The 22,794-nt window shown below is 37.5% G+C and overlaps 1 long non-coding RNA gene across 1 annotated transcript; it reads right to left on the bottom strand.

Moving 5' to 3' along the window:
- Nucleotides 1-12,540: 12,540 nt before the first annotated feature.
- Nucleotides 12,541-14,142, bottom strand: LOC122033143. The gene is made up of 3 exons (XR_006126398.1): nucleotides 13,458-14,142; nucleotides 13,237-13,332; nucleotides 12,541-12,963 (listed from the first exon to the last, which is right to left on the bottom strand). It is a non-coding gene; the product is annotated as an uncharacterized LOC122033143 (long non-coding RNA).
- Nucleotides 14,143-22,794: the final 8,652 nt, after the last annotated feature.

Consider the following 22,794-nt stretch of genomic DNA (forward strand, 5'->3'; position numbering starts at 1 on the left):
GGCGGTTCTTATGTTTCAGATATCCGGCGGGTTGTCAGTTATTTGGATATCCGGCCCTATATCCAATGAAATATAAAATATAAATATAAATATAACAAAAAAATAAAATTTTTTAAAATGATAATAGACATTACTCATTACACGTTATAGCAGCTAATCGGAAATAACTATTACAACATGTAGTAGCTTATCGGCAGTAGTTACTACAACGTGTAACAGCTTATCAACATTAGTTGCTACAAGTAGGGTGATCGGATCGGGTTGGTTCGGTTATTGGGATAAAAAATTATCCGACCATACTAGATCAGATAATGCAATATTAGGACCCTACATCCGACTCTATATCCAGCGAATTATTTTTTTCGGTTCGGTTTGGGTCGGTATAAGCGGGTTGATCGGTTTGGCGGATTGACTGCTCACCCCTACCCTAACCTGATTTTTTCGTGTTCGGTTCGGGTCATGTTTTCGTGTCGGGTTAAAAATTGCCACCCCTAATTTTTCTTATGACATTATTGATCGAAAATAAGTTTTGAGCAATTTTAACTTGAAAAAAAATTCTTTCTACCTTACAATTGTGATTAGAACAGTCAACAAAATTCTATAAACAACAGATTATAAGACTCTTGGTGGTCGATTAGAGAGGGATGAATAATCTTGTAAAAATAACACGAACTTTTCTCGAACGTTATAACTTAATTAAACTAACACTTGCATAAATTAAATAAAAAACTAAAAAGAAGAGGCACAATGAGGTTTACTTGGTTGCAATTGGGGAGGTTGTTAATTCAAGGAAGTTCAAGCTCACTATCAAAGTTTCTTTTAGACGAAGAAGTCTCTTACAACAGTTAAAGCACTTAAAATGTAAAGTTAGACAAAGAAAATTCTTTGCAAGTGTTCTGTCTAAGTTTCTGGGACTAAGATTGTACTTATAACCCTGATTGGAGCGCCTGGAAGGGTTCCAGGCACCTGAAGGTAGACCCGACCCCGGGCCGGGTCTGGCCCGGACCCGACCCGGGCCCATAACCGGGTCAACGGGCCGGTTGCCCGTTGACCCGGTTCGCCGGGTCGAACCGGAACCGGCCCGGCAAGTTGCCGGGCCGGTTCCGGTTCATTGGGTGTAAAAACCGGCGATTTGATCAATGGCTATGATTTAGTGTCCGTTACTATCAAAACTCTATAAATAGAGAGCTCATTTCATCATTTTTCACACATATCTTCTCTACTCTTAATCTCATTTTCATATTCTCTAATCTCTACACGCTTTCGTTTTCAATTTTCAATTACAATGGAAGGAGGCCGCGGAGGTGCATCATCTCGAGCTCGGAAGGGAAAGCAAATAATGAATCCGCGGGAGGAGGACCCCAACCCCAACATTCAATCCACCAATGATGAGACCGAGCATCTTCCGAATCCGACACCCGAAACACAAGGAAGTACCGATACAATTACTTCTAAGGTTCGGGAACTTCCTCCTCTAAAGTCTTCTATTTTTACTAAACATTTTGAGAAGGTCACTCTTCCGTCGGGAGAAATGCGTGCAAAATGTTAGCAATGCAATGCTTCCTACAAATTCCAAGCCGCCGCCGGCTATGGGTCGTTGAAACGACATGTAGAAACGAAGCACCCGACGGAATATGGACTCGACCGTTCTCAAACACAATTATCAAGATTTTCTTCAACTAGCGGTAGTACCGATTCCGATTTATTTTTATATTCGGATAATAAATTAAGAGAATCATTAGCTAAATTTGTTTCCGTAGAACATCTTTCTTTTAGTTTTGGATCTAAATGCACATTTGAAGATTTTTGTAAAGAATCTCTTAATCCATGTGCTAAACGTGTTCCTAGGACTACACTTACTCGTACAATTAAAAAATTAGTAAAACAAGGAAAAAAGAATTTAATTGATGAATTTAGTAAATTATATAATAAAGTTTCTTTATGTTCCGATATTTGGAGTGATCATTGGCAAACACATTCGTATATGGGTGTGACTTGTCATTGGATCGATAACTCTTGGAACCCCCAAAAAAGATTATTAACTTATAGAATTTTTGATGAATCACATAATGCTCATAATATCGCACAATTATTATGTTTAATTTTAGAAGAATATGGTTTAACTCATAAAATATTTTCAATATCATTAGATAATGCTAGTTCTAATACCGCTTGTATAGATGATCTAAAATTTGTTTGTCAACCTATTATTGGAGGTTTATTTTTTCATATTCGTTGTGTATGTCATGTTTTAAATTTATGTGTTCAAGATGGTTTAAAAATTTTAGAAAGTTATATTAAACCAATTAGAATTGTAATTTCTTATTTATGGTCTCATCTATCTATAATGAAACAATGGGGTAGGTTTTGTAAAATTAATGGAATGAGACCTAAAAAATTTCCACGTGATGTACCAACACGTTGGAATTCAACATACCAATTATTACAAGATTCATTTCAATATAAAGAATTATTATGTTCATTTTTTGCACAAAACACTAATACTAATATATATTTATTTTCACAACAATGGAATATTTGTAGTAGTATTTGTGAAATTTTAAAAGTATTTAATGATGCAACTGAACAACTTTCCGGTGTTTATTATCCCACTGCTCAATTAGTTTTAGAAATTTTTTCTAATATAGTATTAGTTTTAAATGAACATATTAATAATGAATCATCTTAGCTATGAAAACTAAATGGGAAAAATATTTTTATTTAATTCCTGAAATTTATTTAATTGCATTTGCTTTAGATCTTAGATTTAAATTAGAAGTTTTACAAGAAATGTTAACTTTATATTATGATGCTTTAATTCCAATTAAAGATTCTTCTTCCCCAGATCCAGCTAATATTATATATAATGTTAGAATTTATTTATATGATATTTATAATCAATATTATGCAAAATATGGAACACAACTTAATATTTCTGAAATTCAACAAACTACTAATAGTAATTTAAAACTTACAAAAGCACAACTCTTATTAAAAGAACGGACAAAACGTCCACGGGGATCCTCAAGTTCCACACAGGAACTTGAGAATTATTTTACGACTTCTTTTGATTTTAATGAAACAGATAGTGAAAACTTCGATATCTTAAAGTGGTGGTCACAGAAGGCTCAAAGCTTTCCCGTTCTCTCCGTGATCGCAAAAGAAATTTTAGCTTGTCCAGTGTCAACTGTTGCTGTGGAGCAGACGTTCAGTGTCGGCGGCAACATATTAGATGAACGACGATCAACTTTGTCTCCCGACTCATTGGAAGCCCAAGCATTACTGGACAATTGGACTAGAGCGGAGAAAAGAATCCAAGGAATGCAACTTTCAGATGACGAAGTTGAAGATTTTAATACTGAAGGAACAAATACGACAGGAACAGGAAATGGAAATGAATGAAAATGTAAAAGGATAAAAATGTAAAAGAACTACGTGGGCTTTGATTCCCCTAAAGGGATACGTAGGCAACTTAAATAAGTGCAAGCCCTTTTTTTAATAAATTTTAATTTCTAATTTTTAATGTTTAATGTTTAATTTTTAATTTTTAATTTTTTTTAACATATTAATCTTGAACCGTGACGAACCGTGAACCGTAACCGTTTTGGGCGGTTAAGGTTAAGGGTCGACCTGCCTGGAACCGTCGAACCGGCGGTTCCGAACCGTCGAACCGTCGAACCGTCGGTTCCGAACCGTGGTCAGGTCTACCTGAAGGGGATAAAATTTTATCCTCATCGCAACATATCGCGTTTGACACGGGCGCCCGGACCAAAGTTAACCTTATGTTAACTTGTTTGGTCCGGGTTCTTGCTCCAGCTCCGCTCGCTTGGGTCAGAATCTTCTGCTCCGGCTCTGCTTGCTTGGGTGATTTTGGCCATCCGGAATAGGACTCACCCGAACCCATTTTTTAGCCTTCGAGCAGCCTTCCGCTCCGACTTCTTGTCCCTCGGATATGTCGCGCGCCTCCTTCTCATCCACCCGCATACTTTTCCGCAGCACCTCGTCCCTCGGAAACACCGAGCTCGTCGGCTCTCTCCCGTGTCGTCCTTCTCACTAGCTACGTCTTTTACTCGACTTCTTGTGCTCCTAAGTTCCTGCACACTTAGACATAGGGGTTAAAAATCAACAAGACCTAACCTGACTTGGTTACCTTAGGGCACTAACAATCTCCCTCTTCTTGATGTGAATAATTCAAGTTAAGTTATGGTAAACAAACATAAAGAATTAATAACAAGGTAATAAATTTGCAACTCAATAATGTGTAAAAAAAATTAATTTACCTTCCCCATAGACTTAATATTTCTTTCTTCCCCTTTGATCACATTAAATATGATACTTTTAAAATGACTTTGGAAGATCTAAACTTAAAGTCTAAGGAAAAAATTGGAATTTTTTTTTCAAAAAGTTGAATTTTAAACATATTTTTAAAAGTTTTGTATTTGGATAACTAATTCATAGAAAATTTTCTTGTAAGATCAAAAACTAGCGATAAAGGGGGGGGGTGAATATCACTTTTAAAAACTCTTTCTTTTCTCGTATAGATTTGTAACACGCATATCAAAGCAGTGGAAAACAATGCAAAAGACTCAAGTCGATTACTTGGTTCAAATCCTACGTCGACTCTTACTCCAAGACCCGCAATCCTTGATCGCACCGTTGGGAAATCCACTAAAACTCTTCTTTCCAAAATCCTTCGCAGAGAAGCAATTCGTACAGATGCAAAGTATAAGATAGCAACAACCTACTATCTTATTTTAATTTAAGTACAATTGCAAGCTAGTAAATAATTATATCGAACAAGAAATATCGATGAAGTTTGTTGGCGTCGTGTCGTAGCAGTAGCTTGCTTGAAGGAGCCTTAGCATGGACATAGCCTTTTCACAGTGAAGAACTTGAAACAGATTCGTTGTTCAGCCTCATACCTTGAGCTTCATTTTTATAAGAATGATCAACATTTAGTCGATCGATCCTTGGATTTGGTCGACCGAACCCTTTCCCTGCCTTCTTTGTTGAGGTCCGATCCTCGGGCATTAATGATGTTTAATGGTTCGGTTGACCGATCCTATTGTTCGGTCCATTGAATGGTGAGCTTTCCTCATTCGTCAAGATTCTTCATCAATGCGTCTTTAATGCGATGATCGTTGGTCGATCGATCCCCATCGTTGGTCGATCGATTCCCTGGTTGATCGATCGATCAACCAGTCTTCCATATGTGCTTCTGATCGATCTGATAGGTGTTACATCATCAGGGTTCGGTCAACCGATCATGCTTGATTGGATTCTGCCTTCATCTGATCTGATCTGAGATCTGAGTTACCCTAGTTCGGTCGACCGATCCCTGTGTTCAGTCGACCGATCAAGTCGATTCCTACAAAACAAAGTTAGACAAAGTATACTCCTGCAAAATAAAGGTTAGCACAGTAATATAATGCGATGCATGAGTAGTAATAGACAGTAATACTATTTTGATCTCAACTTGGAAACCTTTCCGGTTTCTTCAGTTGGATCAGCGACCTTAGGTTGTTCCTTTCAGGAACACGACCTCACTGTCGCTCCTCCAGTTGCTTGCCTCAACCTACCACTTGCCAAACATGATCCTCCAGACATGTTATGACTTTACCACTTAGCATTGGATCGGCCACCCAGGACTTTCCCTCGATCTACGACCCTCTAAACCTATCGAGTTTCTCCGCCAAGTGTCGAATCCTCTCGACCCACTTGGTCTTTCCGCCTGGCTTCCATGATCTACTAAGTCTTTCCTGCCTAACCTCCAACTAGGACTTTCCCTGTTGAGTAAACACTTTGCACACTTGGTTAACTTGTTAGATCACAACAAGACTTAACTTGAACCTTTGACAACATCAAAATTTATATTTGATTCTGGTGCAACTTGCACTAACAATCTCCTTTTTTTTATGTTTGATAACTAAGGTTCAAAGTTAAGTTTAAAACATACATTTTTAATTTAACTCTCCCCCTAGTTAAATATCTTCTCCTGAATTTATTATCTCTCCCCTTTTGACACACATCAAAAATAGGGGAAACAATCAAATCTTAGGAAATTTTGAATATGAAAATCCTGAATTTGAAGAAAAATTTTGAAAGTTTAAGGAAAGACAAATTCTTGAAGAGTTTGTAAAGATAAAATTTTGAAAGTTTAAGAAAAAAAATTTGTAAAGGTAAAGTTTGAAAAAATTTTAAAGGTAAAATTTTGAAAATTTTGTAAAGCTAAATAATTTTGAAAATTTTTAGGAAAAGTAAAATTTTGAAAAATTTCTAAGGAATAAAAATTTGCAAATATTTTTTAAAAAAATTGTAAATATTTTTGAAAAAATATTTTAGAAAGATATAATTTTGAAAAAATTGTAAGGAAAATTTTAAAAATTTGTAAAGTAAACATTTTGTAAAGTAATTTTGAATAATTTAGTAAAAGTCAAATTTTGAAGAATTTTCCAAAGGCAAAATATTGAAAAAATTTTAAAAATAAATATTTTTGAAAATTGTGAAAAACAAGTAAGTTTGAAGCTCCCCCTAAAATTGATGAGTACTTAAAAGTCCAAGCATAGTTTGAAAACTTAAAAATTATCCTTATGATGAAATGTCTAACCTATGTACAAAGCTAACTACCACAAGATAGCAGCTACTGACTCAGGTTGGTCAATTTGAGCGTTTGAGTGCAACTAGTTGTTACTAGCTAGGTAACTCAAATTGATCAGTATGTGTTGTTTAAAACTCAGATTTATAGCGATGCACTGACATAAATATCTGAAATCTTAAACTAAGTCCTAAGCATCTCATGTCGTTCTAAGTTTCACAATATACAAGTAAGGTATCCTACTTTGCTTGTGAGATGTTGGCTGCTAAATCTATAGGATCATGTAATTCTACGGTAAGACTTAAACTACTCCAAAAAGATAAAATATTTTGAAATAATTTTTGAAAGGGGAATTTTACAAAAATAATTTTGAAAAACTACTAAGTAATAATTTCAAAAATGTGTTAAGAAACCTATTCTATAAAACACATCCCTAATTTTCTTCTTAAGTTACTAAATTCAGCTTTAGGTAAAGGTTTGGTAAATATGTCTGCTAGGTTAGATTTTGATTCAATATAGTTGTTCAATATTTTCTTTAGAAACATGATCCCTAACGAAATGATGTTTAGTTCTAGAGTGATGTACTGAATTTTTAGTTAGATTTATAGAACTTATATTATCAATATAGATTTTTACATTTTTATAATCTAGATTAAAATCTTTTAAGGTATGGGATATCCATAACAATTGAGATACACACTCGACCATTGCTATGTATTCAGCCTTAGTAGTAGATATGACAATATAATGTTACTTTCTACTAAACCAGCTAATTAAAGAAGATCCTATTAATTGGCATCCTCCACTTGTATTTTTTCTATCTAGCTTACAACCGGCATAATCTGAATCAGAATAGCCAACTAATTCAAAATGTGATGTTCTAGGATACCACATTTCTACATTAATGGTTCCTTTTAGATATTTAATTATTTTTTTAACATAAGATATCTGAGACTCTTTTGCACATGTTTGATAGCGAGTACACATACTCACTGCAAATAATATGTTAGGTCTGCTTATAGTTAAGTATAGTAAGCTACCTATCATGCTTCTATAATGTCTTAAGTCAACTGATTTACCATTTGCGTCACTATCTAGATTAATATCACTAGTCATAGGTGTTTTTAGTTCTTTTGAGTTTTTCAAACCAAATTTTCTAAGTAGTTCTTTTGTGTATTTAGTTTAATGTACATAGTTGTCTTCTTTAGTTTGTTTAATTTAAAGTCCTAGGAAATAATTTAATTCTCTAACTAAACTCATTTCAAATTCGGTTTCTATTAAAGTTATAAATTCTTTTAAGAATTTTGAATTGCTTGACCCAAACACTATGTCATTGACATGCACCTGGGCTATGAAAATATCATAATTAAGGATTTTTTATGAAAAGTGTAGGGTCAATTTGACCCTCTTTAAACCCTTTTGAATTTAAAAAAGCTAGACAATCTTTTATACCAAACCCTGGGTGTTTGTTTTAATTCGTATGGTGTCTTTTTTAGCTTAAAGACATGGTTTAGGTATTCTAGATCTTCAAAACCTGGTGGTTGACTTACATAGACTTCTTCTTTAATTTGAATCTTTTGTATGCTGCATAGGCTAGCAACATCCTAATTGATTCAAATCTAGCTACCGGGGCATAAGTCTCGTCATAATCTAGACCTTCGACTTGACTAAATCCTTTGGCAACTAGTCAAACTTTATTCCTTATGATTTCTCCTTAATCATCTAATTTATTCCTAAGGACCCATTTCGTGTCAATAACTGTCTTTCCTATTGATGGGCGTACTAGATCTTAAACTTAATTTCTTTCAAATTGACCTAACTCTTCTTGCATTGCAATTACTCAGTCGGGCTCGGACAATGCATCATTTATGGTTTTAGGTTCAATTTTAGATATTAGTGCTACTTGACTTAAGTTCCTAAAGGCTGATTTGGTTTGAACCCTTAATTCAGGATTATCTATGATTTGTTCAATTGGATGATTATGGTTTGATTTTATTATTCGTGAGTTAGATTTTTTAGGCTGTTTGATTTGTGTTAATTGTTCTTCTTCTTCTTGATTTATGGAACTATGTTGATTATTAGTAAAGATATTATTAATATTTTCATCAAAAGTTATATTAGTGGTTTCTTCAATTTTTAAGGTAGATTTATTATAAACTAACTCTCTAGGCTCTACTTGTAGATGAATAACCAATAAAAATTCCTTGTTGAGTTTTCGAGATGAATTTTTCTAAGTAATCTTTGAGGTTTAAAATATGAACATTACATCTAAATAATTTAAAATATTTTATGTTTAGAATTTTATTAAAATAAATTTCATAAGAGGTTTTATTCAGAAATTTGTTAATTATAATTCTATTTTAGACATAAAAGTAGTATTAATAACTTTAGCCCAAAAATATTTAGATAAATTATATTTATTTAACATTGTTCTTGTAGCTTCCTGTAAAATTTTATTTTTATGTTCAAATAGATCATTTTGTTGTGGAGTTTTTGGGCATGAAAATTCATGATGATAATAATTTTCTAAACAAAAGTTTGTAAAATTTTGATTCTTGAATTCTCCTCCATTATCACTTCTAATTTTTTTAAATTTTTTTGTTTTCTATTTGTTAGCAGAAATTACTAAATATTTCAAAAGTTTCATATTTATGAGTTAAGAATTGAACCCAAGTGTATTTAGAGTAGTCATCTATTATTACCAAGCAGTAAAGACTCCCATTTAGTGATTTTATTCCATGAGAGTCGAATAAATGTAATAATTCAAGTATTTTATTAGTTCTATTTTAATTAGTTAATTTACGAGTTGATTTAATTTGTTTCCTTGTTGACAAGGGTTACATATTTTATTTTCAAGATTTCCTAATTTTGGTAAACCTTTAACTAATCAATTTTTGTTTAATTTTAGTAAATTCCTAATATGGGTGTGAGCTAGTCTCCTATGTCATAACCATGTTTCTTCATGATTTGTTAAAAGACACTTGGGTAATGTTTTTGGTAGATTAATCGAGTAAATATTTTTATCTCTAAATCCTTTTAGCAATATATTGGTTGATTCAGTGTAACTTATAAGACATTCAGAAGATAAAAATTTGACTTTAAATCCAGAATCGTATATTTGATTTATACTAAGCAAGTTATAATGAAAATGTTCAACAAGCAAAACCTTTTTAATTGATATTGTCACGCCCCAAAGGAATCCCTGCCAAAGGAAAATCCGAAATCATCTCCCCTGTACCGGTGACAATCTGAAGCATATATATATCAACAACAAAATACATCAGCCCACACGGTTGGAATATGCACAATCATACAGTTATATATATATATTAAACAGCTCACACGGCTGTACTACAAATACAACCACACATTTATATATAAAACAACTCACTCGATTGTACTAAAAACACAACGAAAAACTCATACAACCAAAATAACACAATGCGTGCCGGCAGGACTTAAGCACAAATACAAGACTAAAATCAAAGAAAATAGTCACATGGCTAAAACCAATACAATATTAAAACATTAAAGAATATATATAAAAGAAATCAAAAGCGAAGTAAAACCGTCTTCTGATGTGACGAGGGACCGGCAGACAGGATACCTCCAAGCAATTGCATAATCATCTACTTGTAATAGGAATAATACAACGGGGTGAGTTCAACAACTTAGCGGGTATCAATCTAACATGCATGGTAAGAAATAGCTACCAGTAATAATCATAAAGTACAGTCTCCTGAACAATAATAGGTAATGCAAAACTGAAACAAGGAAAGAAGAACTGTACTCACTAGGGTCTCCTATCATGACATAAGGGTGTGAACCACACCAATAGATGTAGGATTATCAAACCAAATACATCATGTATCCAGTATGCATGTCAATTATATGCAACCGTCAAAATGCAACATATATAATACAGCAAGCACAAACAACAAATGTAATACATGCATATGATGCAAAAATGACATGGTCGCCCCTGACGCCAGTCAGCCATCTCATGCGCGATGGTGAGATCAAGTGGGTATAGCTATGACAACTGTGCACTCTGTCATCACTACTCCTGAGTGATCGAGTGGACAGGATGTTGTCGGAGTACACCTATCCTCCTACCCCAAATCATAAGTGGGGGAGCTCAATGCTCTCATCTCCTTGAGAAAGTCCAGAGGAGAGATCCCTGTCATGCTACCACGTTGCGTCACGCTACCCATGAGTGGACCAGCGGAGCAATGACAGAACAAACCGTCACACACCCTGCTTGATATACCACTAACTCATGAGTGGTTGTGTGCAGATCCATGTAACTAGCGATGTGCTCAACAATAATGGAGCCGACAATCGCTCTGTAACGACCCGGCCCTCTTGGCCCATTTTGCGGCCCATTTGGCGACCCTCGGGTCGTCGACCGTCGGCCCGTTTGGCGACCTCTCATGTGACCCTTGGGCGTGTCGTTACTCACTAGGACTTTCCACCTGGCTTCATTCCCCAGGATTCGAACTCTAAACCTCCAGGCTTAAGTACTGAGTTTATGGTAACCAAGTGAGATGAATCTCACTTGGTTGCGAGAATCATAAACTCTAGTACGGAGGTTTAGAGTTCGAACTGGGAGGCGAAAAACGCCGTGGAAAGTCTGTGAGTAACGACACGCCAAAGGTCGTCGACGACACGAGGTCGCCAAACGGCCGACGATAGGTCGACGGCCGACGACCCGAGGGTCGCCAAACGGGCCGGACGTAAAGGCTTAAGTACTAGAGTTTATGATTCACGGTAACCGAGTGAGATGAATCTCACTTGGTTACCAGGAATCTTAATACTTAAACTTGGAGGTTTAGAGTTCGAATCATGGGGGAAAATCCACTGCCGGGGTGGAAAGTCCTAGTGAGTAACGACACGCCCGAGGGTCATCGGTCGACGACATTGAGGTCGCCAAATGGGCCGACGACATAAGGGCCGGTCGGCGACGAGGGGCCGCGAATGGGCCAAGAGGGGGTCGTTCAATAAAAGGCGCCTGTTTGGCGTCGTCGTCCACTGGATTTTTGAACTCAGACCTCGGGGCTTACTAGAGTTTATGAATCACGGTAACCAGTGAGATGATCTCACTTGGTTGCCAGGTCATAAACTCTAGTACTTAAGGCTGGAGGTCTAGAGTTCAATCTGGAGGCGAAAATCCAGGTGGAAAGTCCTGGTGAGTGCAGCCAGGTGGTCGACGACACGAGAGGTCGCCAAATGGGCCGACGACATAAGGCCGCCAGTTGGGCAAGGACCACCCAAGAGGCCAAAGGGTCGTCGGTCGATGACATTAGTTACCATGATTCATAAACTCTAATACTTAAGCGGAGGTTTAGAGTTCGAATCGGGGAGGCAATCCGCGGGTGGAAAGTCCTAGTGAGTAGCGGCACGAAAGGTCGTCGGTCGGCGACATGAGAGGTCGCCAAACGGGCCGACGACATAAGGGCCGGTGGGTCGTCATAAGGGCCACCCAAGAGGCCGGGTCGTTACAATAAAAGGCGCTTTTTATTGTAACGACCCGACCCTTATGTCGTAGGCCCGTTTGGCGACCTCTCATCGTCGTCGGCCGTCGGCCCGTTTGGCGACGTCGACTTTCACTGGGTGGATTGCCTAGAGTTTACGATCGCAACCAAGTGAGAATCTCACTTGGTTACCAGGATTCATAAACTCTAATACTTAAGCCTGGAGGTTTAGAGTTCGAATCCTGGGGGAGGCAAAAATCCACTGACCAGGGGTGGAAAGTCCTAGTGAGTCACGGCACGGCCAAGGGTCGTCAGTCGACGACATGAGAGGTCGCCAAATGGGCCGACGACATAAGGGCCGACGGTCGACGACATGAGAGGTCGCCAAATGGGCCAAGAGGGTCGGGTCGTTACACGCTCAGCATGCAATCATGAAAAATGGTGCATGACACTAAGCATGTAAACCCTGAAAATATCAACCTTCCCATAATGTGTACCAAAAGAAAACCAAGTCTATAACAATGATCTAGGTACATATGCTAGAAAATAAACCTAGGTACACATGCAAGGAAATAAACCTAGGTACACATGCCAGGAAATAAACTAGTAACTAGACCTATATCTGGTAATACATTGAATGTCACTACATAAGTACACATGGCAAGAAATAAGAGAACATAAGCATGAATGCACAATAGATAATAATAAGGGCAAACTACAAGTATCAAGTAGTGGCATACTAAGCATATATAAACATAATTATTACTACTAGTTATAACCTACTAAGCATATCAGAATGACAATGTCTAAAGAGATAAGTCAAAGGTACCCGCCTCAAAATGAAGATCGTATCAGATAGATCCCACGTCAAAACGCTCGTCTCGAATCAAAGTCCTGCAAATCATAACGTACAATTTAGCTAATTACATACGCAACAACTAGCTAAATCTCAACCCAAACTAATTAGGGAAAATCCTAATCAAATCATCCATAAAACTTTGATTAATCCCCTTAATCAATAATCCAATTCTATCCAGCATCATCACAATACATCCTAATTCGATAATCATCCAATCAATCAACCATCCATAAAGAATCACAACCACACTAGATAAAGTATTCCAAATTCACATTAGGTTAAGCTAATTTGCATCAATCCCAACTCACCTGAATCTTAGATGATTGCTGATTGATTCATTGCCAGTGGACCTTGTTGCCAGAAAGGATGACCTGGTGGAGCTGTTATTAGAACCAAGGGTGGAGCTACAAGGGTTGATCCAACAATTACACACATTCCAAACTAATCCATATCAATTACAATCAAAACAAAAATCCCAAACTAAATATGAATCCAAAACCATATTAATCCAACACTGAGTAAGATTTACCCTTGAACTAGATCTGAGATCTCTCTCGGAGGGCATTGAGATGCTGCGATAGTAGTGAGCTGGGGCAGAGGATAGTACGACATCGGCACTAGGGCACTGACCAGAGGGTAATCGGAGAAGAAAAAAACATTGAGGCAATCGAACAGAGGCTGTATCAGGAGGTGCTCAGCCTAGCGTCGGTGGATCAAGAGCTAGAACACAGCCAAGGGGTGGTGACCTCGGGACTTGACGATTGGAGAAGAAGGAGGTCGCTCGGTCGATGGTGGATCTGCGATCCAACAATCTAGGGCACGGAAGAAAGCTCGCTGCCAGCGTGTCCGCGACCAGGAGTGGGGAGATCGAGTGTGGCTGGATGAACTCGGCAACCGATGGAGGAAAAAGGATGCTCAGCGCTCGGCAATCAGTGTTAGGACATCACTCGAGGTCGAAGATGAAGAATCCATGTCGGTATTAAGGCACGTCGCCAACCGACATTTGGCGTCGGCAACAAGTCAGAGAAGAGGAAGGCGCCCACCAGGTAGCTGTGACATCAAGACTTCATCAGTGATGACAACAGGTGGTGCGACATCGGCGGTGGCCTCAGGTGATGAAGACAAGAGTCAGGAGGGAGATCGGGCGGAGTGAGGAAGAAGAGAAGGGGATCGGGTTCGGGGAAGAGGAAGGGAAATCGGCGTGGTGAGGAAGAGGGGTAATTCTTAGGTTTATGTATATATACTTAGGTTTATATATTAAACTTTATGTTAATTAACCAATCAACTCCCACTTAATTGGGATATCCAAAGAGGCTTCCACTTAGCCTATAAATTCATCCCCTTAAACTCGTCATACGAGCTCCGAAATTTTTTAAAAAAATTTCTAAAAATTTCTAAAAAATCTAATAAGATTATTTGTCTAATAGACCTTATTATTTAATTATTATTTGGGTACCTTATTTTACATTCTCCTCCACTAATAAAAATTTGGTCCCCAAATTTTGTTATTCACCATCAGCAAGTACTAACCATAGATAGACAACATAAATGGGGGCATCGAGCTCAGATCATATCCTTCAGTTCCCAGGTAGCCTTCTCGTCAGAATGATATTGTCGTCCAACTTTAACTAGCCGGATAGTCTTGTTCCGCAGTTGACGCTCTCTATGATCCAAAATCCGTACCGGAACCTCCTCGTAGGTAGCGTCAGGCCGAATGAGAATTGATATATCTGACAGAACATGTGCTGGGTCGGATACGTATCTCCTCAACATGGACACATGGAATACATCGTGAATGCCTGCCAGAGATGGTGGTAGCGCCAGACGGTAAACTACCGCTCTAATCCTCCCCAAGATCTAGAAAGGCCCTATGTAACGTGGAGCTAGTTTACCTCGAAGGTCAAATCTCTTCACCCCTTCCGTGGGTGAGACATAAAGAACTCCAGGGTCTCCGTCTCCGATCAGCATAACTCTTCTAATGGTCCTGCGCCTCGGACATCCTCCGTCTAATAGTGGAGACCAACTCTGCCTCCTGCTGAGCTCCCTGCAGTCCTAGCAGTTTGGCCTCCCCAACCTCCTTCCAAAGGGTGGGTGTCCGACAAGGCCTACCATACAATACTTCAAACGGTGTCATCTGGATATCAGAATGATTACTGTTGTTGTGGCGAACTCTACCAATGGCAAGTGATCCTCCCAGCTGCCTTTAAAATTCATAACGCAAGACCTCAACAAATCCTCTAATGTCTAGATGGTCCGCTCTGACTGTCCATATGTCTGCGGATTGAATGCTGTACTAAAATGAAACTGTGTGCCCAAGGCCTGCTGCAGACTCTGTCAGAACCGGAACGTGAACCGTGGTTCTCTATCCGATATAATACTCAAAAGAACATCACGCTCAAACGAGCACCATCGATCTGATGATCTCCCGACAATACAACTCTACCCATCGATCCAGAGAATCGGTTTCCCGAGTCATTAGGAAATGTGCAGATTTGGTTAATCGGCCAACGATTACCCAAATCGTGTCATGGCCTCGACATATCCTAGACAATCCCACCACAAAATCCATAGTGATGCGCTCCCATTTCTACTCTGAAATAGGAATCCTCTGAAGTAATCCGGCAGGTCTCAGGTGCTCATCCTTCACCTGCTGACAGACTAGATATCTAGCTACAAATTCCGCGATGTCTTTCTTCACGCCGTTCCACGTTCCATCATTAGGAACACCTTAAATCTCGATACATACGTGTTCCTCCTAGATGGATCGCAAATCGAGAGTGATGTGCCTCCTGAAGTAGCTCCTCCAAGACCGAGTGAAATTGAGGTAGGCATAATCTGCCTAGGAATAAATAATGCCCTCGTCATCTCGGGTGAATTCGGTCTGCTGCCCGGAAGCTATCTGGCTGCCAATGGACTGTAAATGCTGATCACCGACCTGGGTCTCTCGGATCCTCATCCTGATCGACAACTGAGCAACCAAGGTAACTAGAATACCCTGCTCTGTCTGTCCCTGCTCCTCAAGGCCCAACTCGGAGAATCCCTTAATCAAGTCCATGACCAAAACTCGGTGGCACGCTAAAATCCCTCTGGACTTCTAGCTAAGTGCATAGTGAACCACATTATCTTTTCCTGGGTGGTAGCTAATGATACAGTCATAATCCTCCAGGAACTCCATCCATCTCCTCTGTCGGAGATTGAGTTTTTTCTGAGTGAAAAGATATTTGAGACTCTTAGGATCAGTGAGAATCTCAAATGTAATACTATATAAATGATGCCGTCAAATCTTCAAAGTAAAGATAATAGTGGCTAGCTCTAAATCATGTACTGGGTAGTTCTTCTCATGCTCCTTCAACTGACGAGAAGCATAGGAGACTACTCTGTCATGTTGCATCAAAACAGCGCCCAAATCCTGTAGAGAAACGTCGGTGTAAAGCACGAATTCGTCCTCTTTAGAAGGCAAAACTAGAACTGGTGTCGACACTAATCTCCTCTTCAGCTCCTGGAAGCTGGTCTCGCAAGCTTCTGACCACGTGAACTTCACGTCTTTCCTAGTCAGGCGTGTCAGCGGCATAGCAATGCGAGAAATTCCCTCAACGAACCATCTATAATATCTAGCCAAATGCAAGAAACTGCGGATTTCTTGAACTGATTTCGGCTGCTCCCAACTGGTGATAACCTCAATCTTCTGAGGGTCTACCGAAATACCTCGCCTAGAAACCACGTGTCCCAGAAAACCTACTGAGGATAGCCAAAAAGTACACTTACTGAACTTCGCATATAGACAATGTCGTTGGAGAGTCTTCGAGACTATGCGAAGATGTGCATATTCCTCCTCGGAATGCGAGTAGATCAAAATGTCGTCAATGAAGACGATAACAAACCGATCTAGATATTCCAGGAAGTTACAGTTCATCAAATTCATAAATACCGCTGGAGCATTGGTAAACCCAAATGATATTATCAAAAACTCATAATATCTGTATATAAGGCATACTCAACCATAAGATTGCTAGCAACGAATCTGTAATCCGATCACCAACTACATATCACCAAATTCATAAATATTATACATGACACTCACTATATCACCATTAACGATAAACCCAAATAATAGATCACCAAAGCAAATATCCACAAATAGATCATCAAACAATTATCCACTAATAGATCATCAGAGAATCACATAACTCAGACATTTAATCCAATAAATTATTAGAAATCAACATATCACAATATCTAATCTCACAATATCCCTCAACCTCAAACCATCCTCAACAATAATTAAACCTAATAACTTTCCAGTAACAAATTCTCATCTTGGTGTACTATCAAGATATATAATTATATCACCATTCCACCTAAGATGTATGACTACTAAAATCTAAGGGATATTCCTTAACTTCCGGATCGATAATCAACAACTCTCTAAGTAGTAGAGATACAATCAATCCAAAAGATGAGTATAAAAATTCTACTAATCCTATCCAAAATGTCTAATGAGTATATCAATCTCATCCTTTAGATACTCAGATACCTACAATAAAAGAATCACAATCCAAATTTCAAAAGGTCACTCAACCTTCTGACTAAGAGTCTACCCATCAAAGAATATCACCACAAATTTCATAATCATACCCGTAAAATGTCCTCCAGCAACTGTCGTCAAAATGTCGAGCCCCCAACAAATATCGATAAATGATCGAATACTCCAATCTGAATTATAAACTTCGAGACCTTAGTAAAATGATCATGTGGTCAAGGTCTCGAGCTACTCGATGGAGACAATGCTAGTAACCGTTGTCTTGTAACACATCCTACTACGATTACCCCACCTAAGTTTCAGTAACCTCTAGTGACAAGCAATGCCCTCAAGGGTAGAGAAGTACTATCAACAAATAGCTAACCAACATAACTGTCGATCGACGCTCTGCTCCTCGTAAATCATCATAAAATATTTTCATTCAGTGAAGGTGAAACCTCCTAGGTGTTAATCAACTAACACTACCTTTGTATCACTGCGGGTCATAAATCCCTAGATACCATCAAGGATATCCGTGATCGGTACATGAGTCAGGACCCCCTATGGAATAGCGTTAGGCGAGTCAACTGCCCATCACCTTATAATTCATCATGTTACCGAAAGAGGTAGTAAAGTACTTGCTCTCAAACCATCTCAACGTAATCACCAAATGATGCCTTGATCTAAAAAAAATCATCATCTGCTTCTTCCTTCACGTGATGCCTTGTCATGTAAAGATAAGCAGCTAACTTCAACTTTTCTTACGCCAGTACAAATTATATATCCGAATGTACTCACCAATTCATATGCCCATGAAATGGTTGTACCTCCTAAGTATTAAGCAAGTAGTTTTACACCTTTCCACATCAGTGGGGGGTATCCTATCCGAATGTACCTTATAAGTCATCCTACCATGTACAAACGGTCCAAGGTCAAAGTCCACATGGAATAGGATACGTCAATCCTCTACAGATTGACCAAGCCGACAATGGTATATGACTAATTCAGTCCTCTCTACATTGATACAAGTCATGTACCCAAATGTGCATAAAAATCTCTAACCAAGCACGAGTAACCCAAAAATTCAAAATCTCTATAAAAATAGAGTAAGTCGGTCCCCTACTAATCAAACAAACAAAAATAGATCAGTCATCTACTAACTGATCCAATAAGAGTACATCAATCATCGACAAAAGCAACTAAGGTAAATCAGTCCTCTATAGACAGAACCAAAGAGAATATAAATTAATCATCTTCAGACTGAGTTAACATGATTATTACTGGTAGTATGATATGATGAATCCCCTAAGACTGTTATCCTTAATTTTCAGTAGGGTCGACTGTGATCAGTGGTTGACCCATCACATGTAATATATGCTACAACCAATTAGATAGGTACTAAAAGAGTACTAACACATGTCATAACTAACTATCATAGACAACTATATATGTACTAAAAGAAGTACATGATAACAATAATAAACATACCTCCTATAGTTTGGAGATGTCCTGGTGCTGCCTGATCCCAAAATCCAAAAAGTCACATCAAGAAAACCAAAACATGAAATCCAAAATACAAGAAAATAGGCATCGTAAACCTGTGGCTCTGATACCAATAAATTGTTATACCCCAAAGGAGTCAATGCCAGAGGAAAATCCGAAATCATCTCTCTTGTATCGGTAACAATCTGAAGCATATATACATCAACAACAAAATATATCAGTCCACACGGTTGGAATATACACAACCACGCAATTTTATATATATATATCACTACAACAAATATAGCTTTTTGCGGCGCGCAAATATGCTATCCACGGCGTGCATTGCGTCCTGTACAATGATAAGCTGTTGAAAGTCTAAAGATATCCACGACGTGCAATACACGCTGCAATTGACGTAATCGCGGCGTGCAATGTATGTCGTTGTTAGTGTCATCAATGGCGTACAATAAACGCTGCAATTGAAGAATTCGCGGCGGACAATGCATGCTGTTGTTAGGGTAATCAATGGCGTGCAATAAACGCTGCAATTTAATTATTCGCGACGTGCAATTCATGCTGTCATTAGTGTTATCAATTTGCAATTGAAGTATTCACGGCATGCAATGCAAGCTGTTGTTAGGATTATCAACGACATGCAATGCACGCCGCAATAGATAGTATTCACGGCATGCAATGCATGCTGCCGTTAGAGTTATCAACAACATGCAATAATATACACAAAACGCAGAAACATAATGTGCAAAAAACATAAAATGTCGACACACAAAATGCAAAAACAAACACAACTTGCAGAAACATAAAATGCACCACACTTAACATAACATAGCAAGAGTTCACTTAGTAACATGATTTAGATCCAACAAAAATGTATGACTTTCAAATAAGTAGAATCTATCTCACTCACACAAAACTACAAGTTTAGATAGCCATGCTACTGTGCTTCCTAATGCATCGTCGAGATAAAACATTTCATCATTTGGTCGTATCAAGTCTACCTTCTCCACCAGAATTTTATCAACCCAAACCTTCCAACAAGATCCTCCAAGAGGAATGTGATGCACTTTTGCTTTTGGATCTGTGGATGCAACTCGACCTTCTGCAACAACTCCCTCACCACACCAATGAAGTAACTTACATTTATGATTATCATGGACAACTTCACTATTCACATTCTTCAGCTTTGCCTGCATATATTTAAACAATATAAAATTATTAATATGACATGATGCTTAAACAATGAACTTTTGGATTATAAGGCATACAATTTGAATATAATTACCTGAAATTGTTTTGTACCATTGATATCAATATCATTCCCAATACCGCTACTAATGCCACCACTAGCAACCTAATTTGACACACAAATTATGTCAAATAATGTCATCATGTAATTAAATCCAATAATTTAACTATACATACTTAACTTATTTTATCTAATGATGGTTAATTTACTAACCTGTTCTTCATCATTTCGTTGCCTCATACTTTGGAGAAACATGGACCTCATTTCTTGCATTTCTTGTTGAAAGTTATTCATCATACTTTGAAGTTGCTTAATAGTTTCATTTTGTTGAATGCAAGCTCCAGTTTTTGATGGTGTAATTCCAAAGCCCAACCCACGCACTCTACCTCGAGCTTCCTTGCCAAATACAATGCTAATTGCGTCATCGGCAATGCTAGTTGTATTTAAAGATTCAGGTGGACATTCTTCTATTTTTCTCTATCAAATAGAACAAACAGATAATTTTTTAGTAAATAACAATTTTTTCTAACGTTTTACAAAATTCAAAGAGATAGTTTTATTACCATTTTCTCTCCAACAGCTTCACTACTAGGTTGCCCATTTTTTTTCTTGTGAGCCTCAATCCAAACTTTTGATCTTGTAATTGGTATATCTGCAGGACTTTTTTTTCCTTAAGTATGGAACATATAGAATATATAAAAACTCATTAGAAAAGAAATTGAAAAGATGTATCATTGCTTAAATAAGAAAACTTTAAAACAAACTATCCATAAAGTTGTATAGATAATAATATTTACCATCATGTTGGCCAAACGGGCATAACCTCTCCGGCTCATTGTATGATTATGATCTTGTTTTACCCTCATTTCTCTAAATTTGGCGCTCTTCTCCTGAGAATTAAAAGATAAGCAACAAGGAAAAATACAACCATGAGCAGTAACAATCTAAGAAAAAATTCATAGTAAGGATAACAATTCAAGATAAAATTGTGTAGGGCTGTAAGCTTGCTGAGTTGGTAGTTTTATATTGTTCAAGTTTATTTGCTAATACACCCGGACAAATATGCAAACTATAAACCATGCTTGCAGTATATGAATGGTGATTTGGTGGAAAACAACGTAGAGATTAGATTGTCACACATATCATTCACATGTCTTATATATTCAAGTAAATGCACTGTGCACTAAAGATGGCCCTGCTCCCACTCACAACTTCCATGACAACTATGGTAAATTCCACTATGCTCACATTAATCTGCTCAAGTTAACAAGGTGGAAATGCAGTAATGAGACAGCATCCTTATATAGGCTTTAGATAAAAAGTGAATGGAAATGCACTCCAAAATTTGAGTCCTCACTAACAGATCAAAGAAACAATAATTTTTTAAAAACAAAAACTTACTGATGTGGTATGAGATAGCTTCTAAATGGGACAAAATCAACATTACTACAAATGGGACAAAATCAAAATGGGGCTGATTTGGATTACAATACAGTAGTCAGGTATGAGATAGCTTCTAAATGGGACAAAATCAAATTCGTAACAGAATTACTACAAATGGAAGAGAGGTTAGAATATATAGTTAATCAACATTACTACAAATGATTAAAGTGAGTGAGCATATGATACTACTTACTGATTTTGGTCCATAACAGTGAATTAATACTTACTTGAAAGGAAAGTGACAGTGTCTTCTTTACAAAAATATCCCACTGATTTTGGTCCATAAATTCGGGCTTCAAAAGGCTAAGATCTCGTGAAGCTGCTTGGCCAGTATTAACTTCTCGTATAAGTATCTGCAGCCTGGACTTTCTATCACGCCACAACTTACCTAACTTTTGAAAGATTGTTTTCTTTTCCCACTCCTCAACATTAAAATGTAGCTGTAAAATATAAAGCATGAATATATGACTAAATTTTGTTATAGAATTGGAAAATAATAATTCAGTGATACATGACATTACCTGAAGACAAATCCACATTTTACATTTCAAATCTTCATCTACGTCATTCCATCCATCCAATGTATATGGAACAAATTCTTTTACCATACAACCAAGAAAAGATGCATACTTCACCGAATTATCTCCAATTGGTTGTCCGAACTCATTACGCTCTAGCACTTTGGGATTTTGTTGGCCACTAACCAACATCAACTTTGATGGACCTCGTCCCTTTTTCCCATCAATTTTACTGTCATCAACCGATTCTTTACCATGCAAAGGTTGTGAAGAATCAGAGACAGTGTTAGAGTCCATTCTCGATAGTTGATTAACAATTTTTTCCTACAAAATAGCATAAAGAGATGTTGAAATGCATAAGTGTACTTATTAAAATAAACCAAGAATTAAAAAAGGATTACAATATATCACCTGAACTTCAACTATAGATTCTCTACTGTGTTTTTTGCCCATTTTTTTCATCATTTGAATGCTAAATAATGACCTGATAAAATATGTAATATGACATGATGCACCACTGAAATATTGTAAACTAGAACAAAAATATATTGCAAAAGTAAATAAAGAGTAGTGGAGTTTGAAAAAAACATTTATTTGTTGAAATAAATAACTATAAATCTACATCTGGAAAGTTCAG

Source organism: Zingiber officinale, chromosome 1A (genome assembly GCF_018446385.1).
Source record: "Zingiber officinale cultivar Zhangliang chromosome 1A, Zo_v1.1, whole genome shotgun sequence".
Taxonomy (NCBI): Eukaryota; Viridiplantae; Streptophyta; class Magnoliopsida; order Zingiberales; family Zingiberaceae; genus Zingiber; species Zingiber officinale.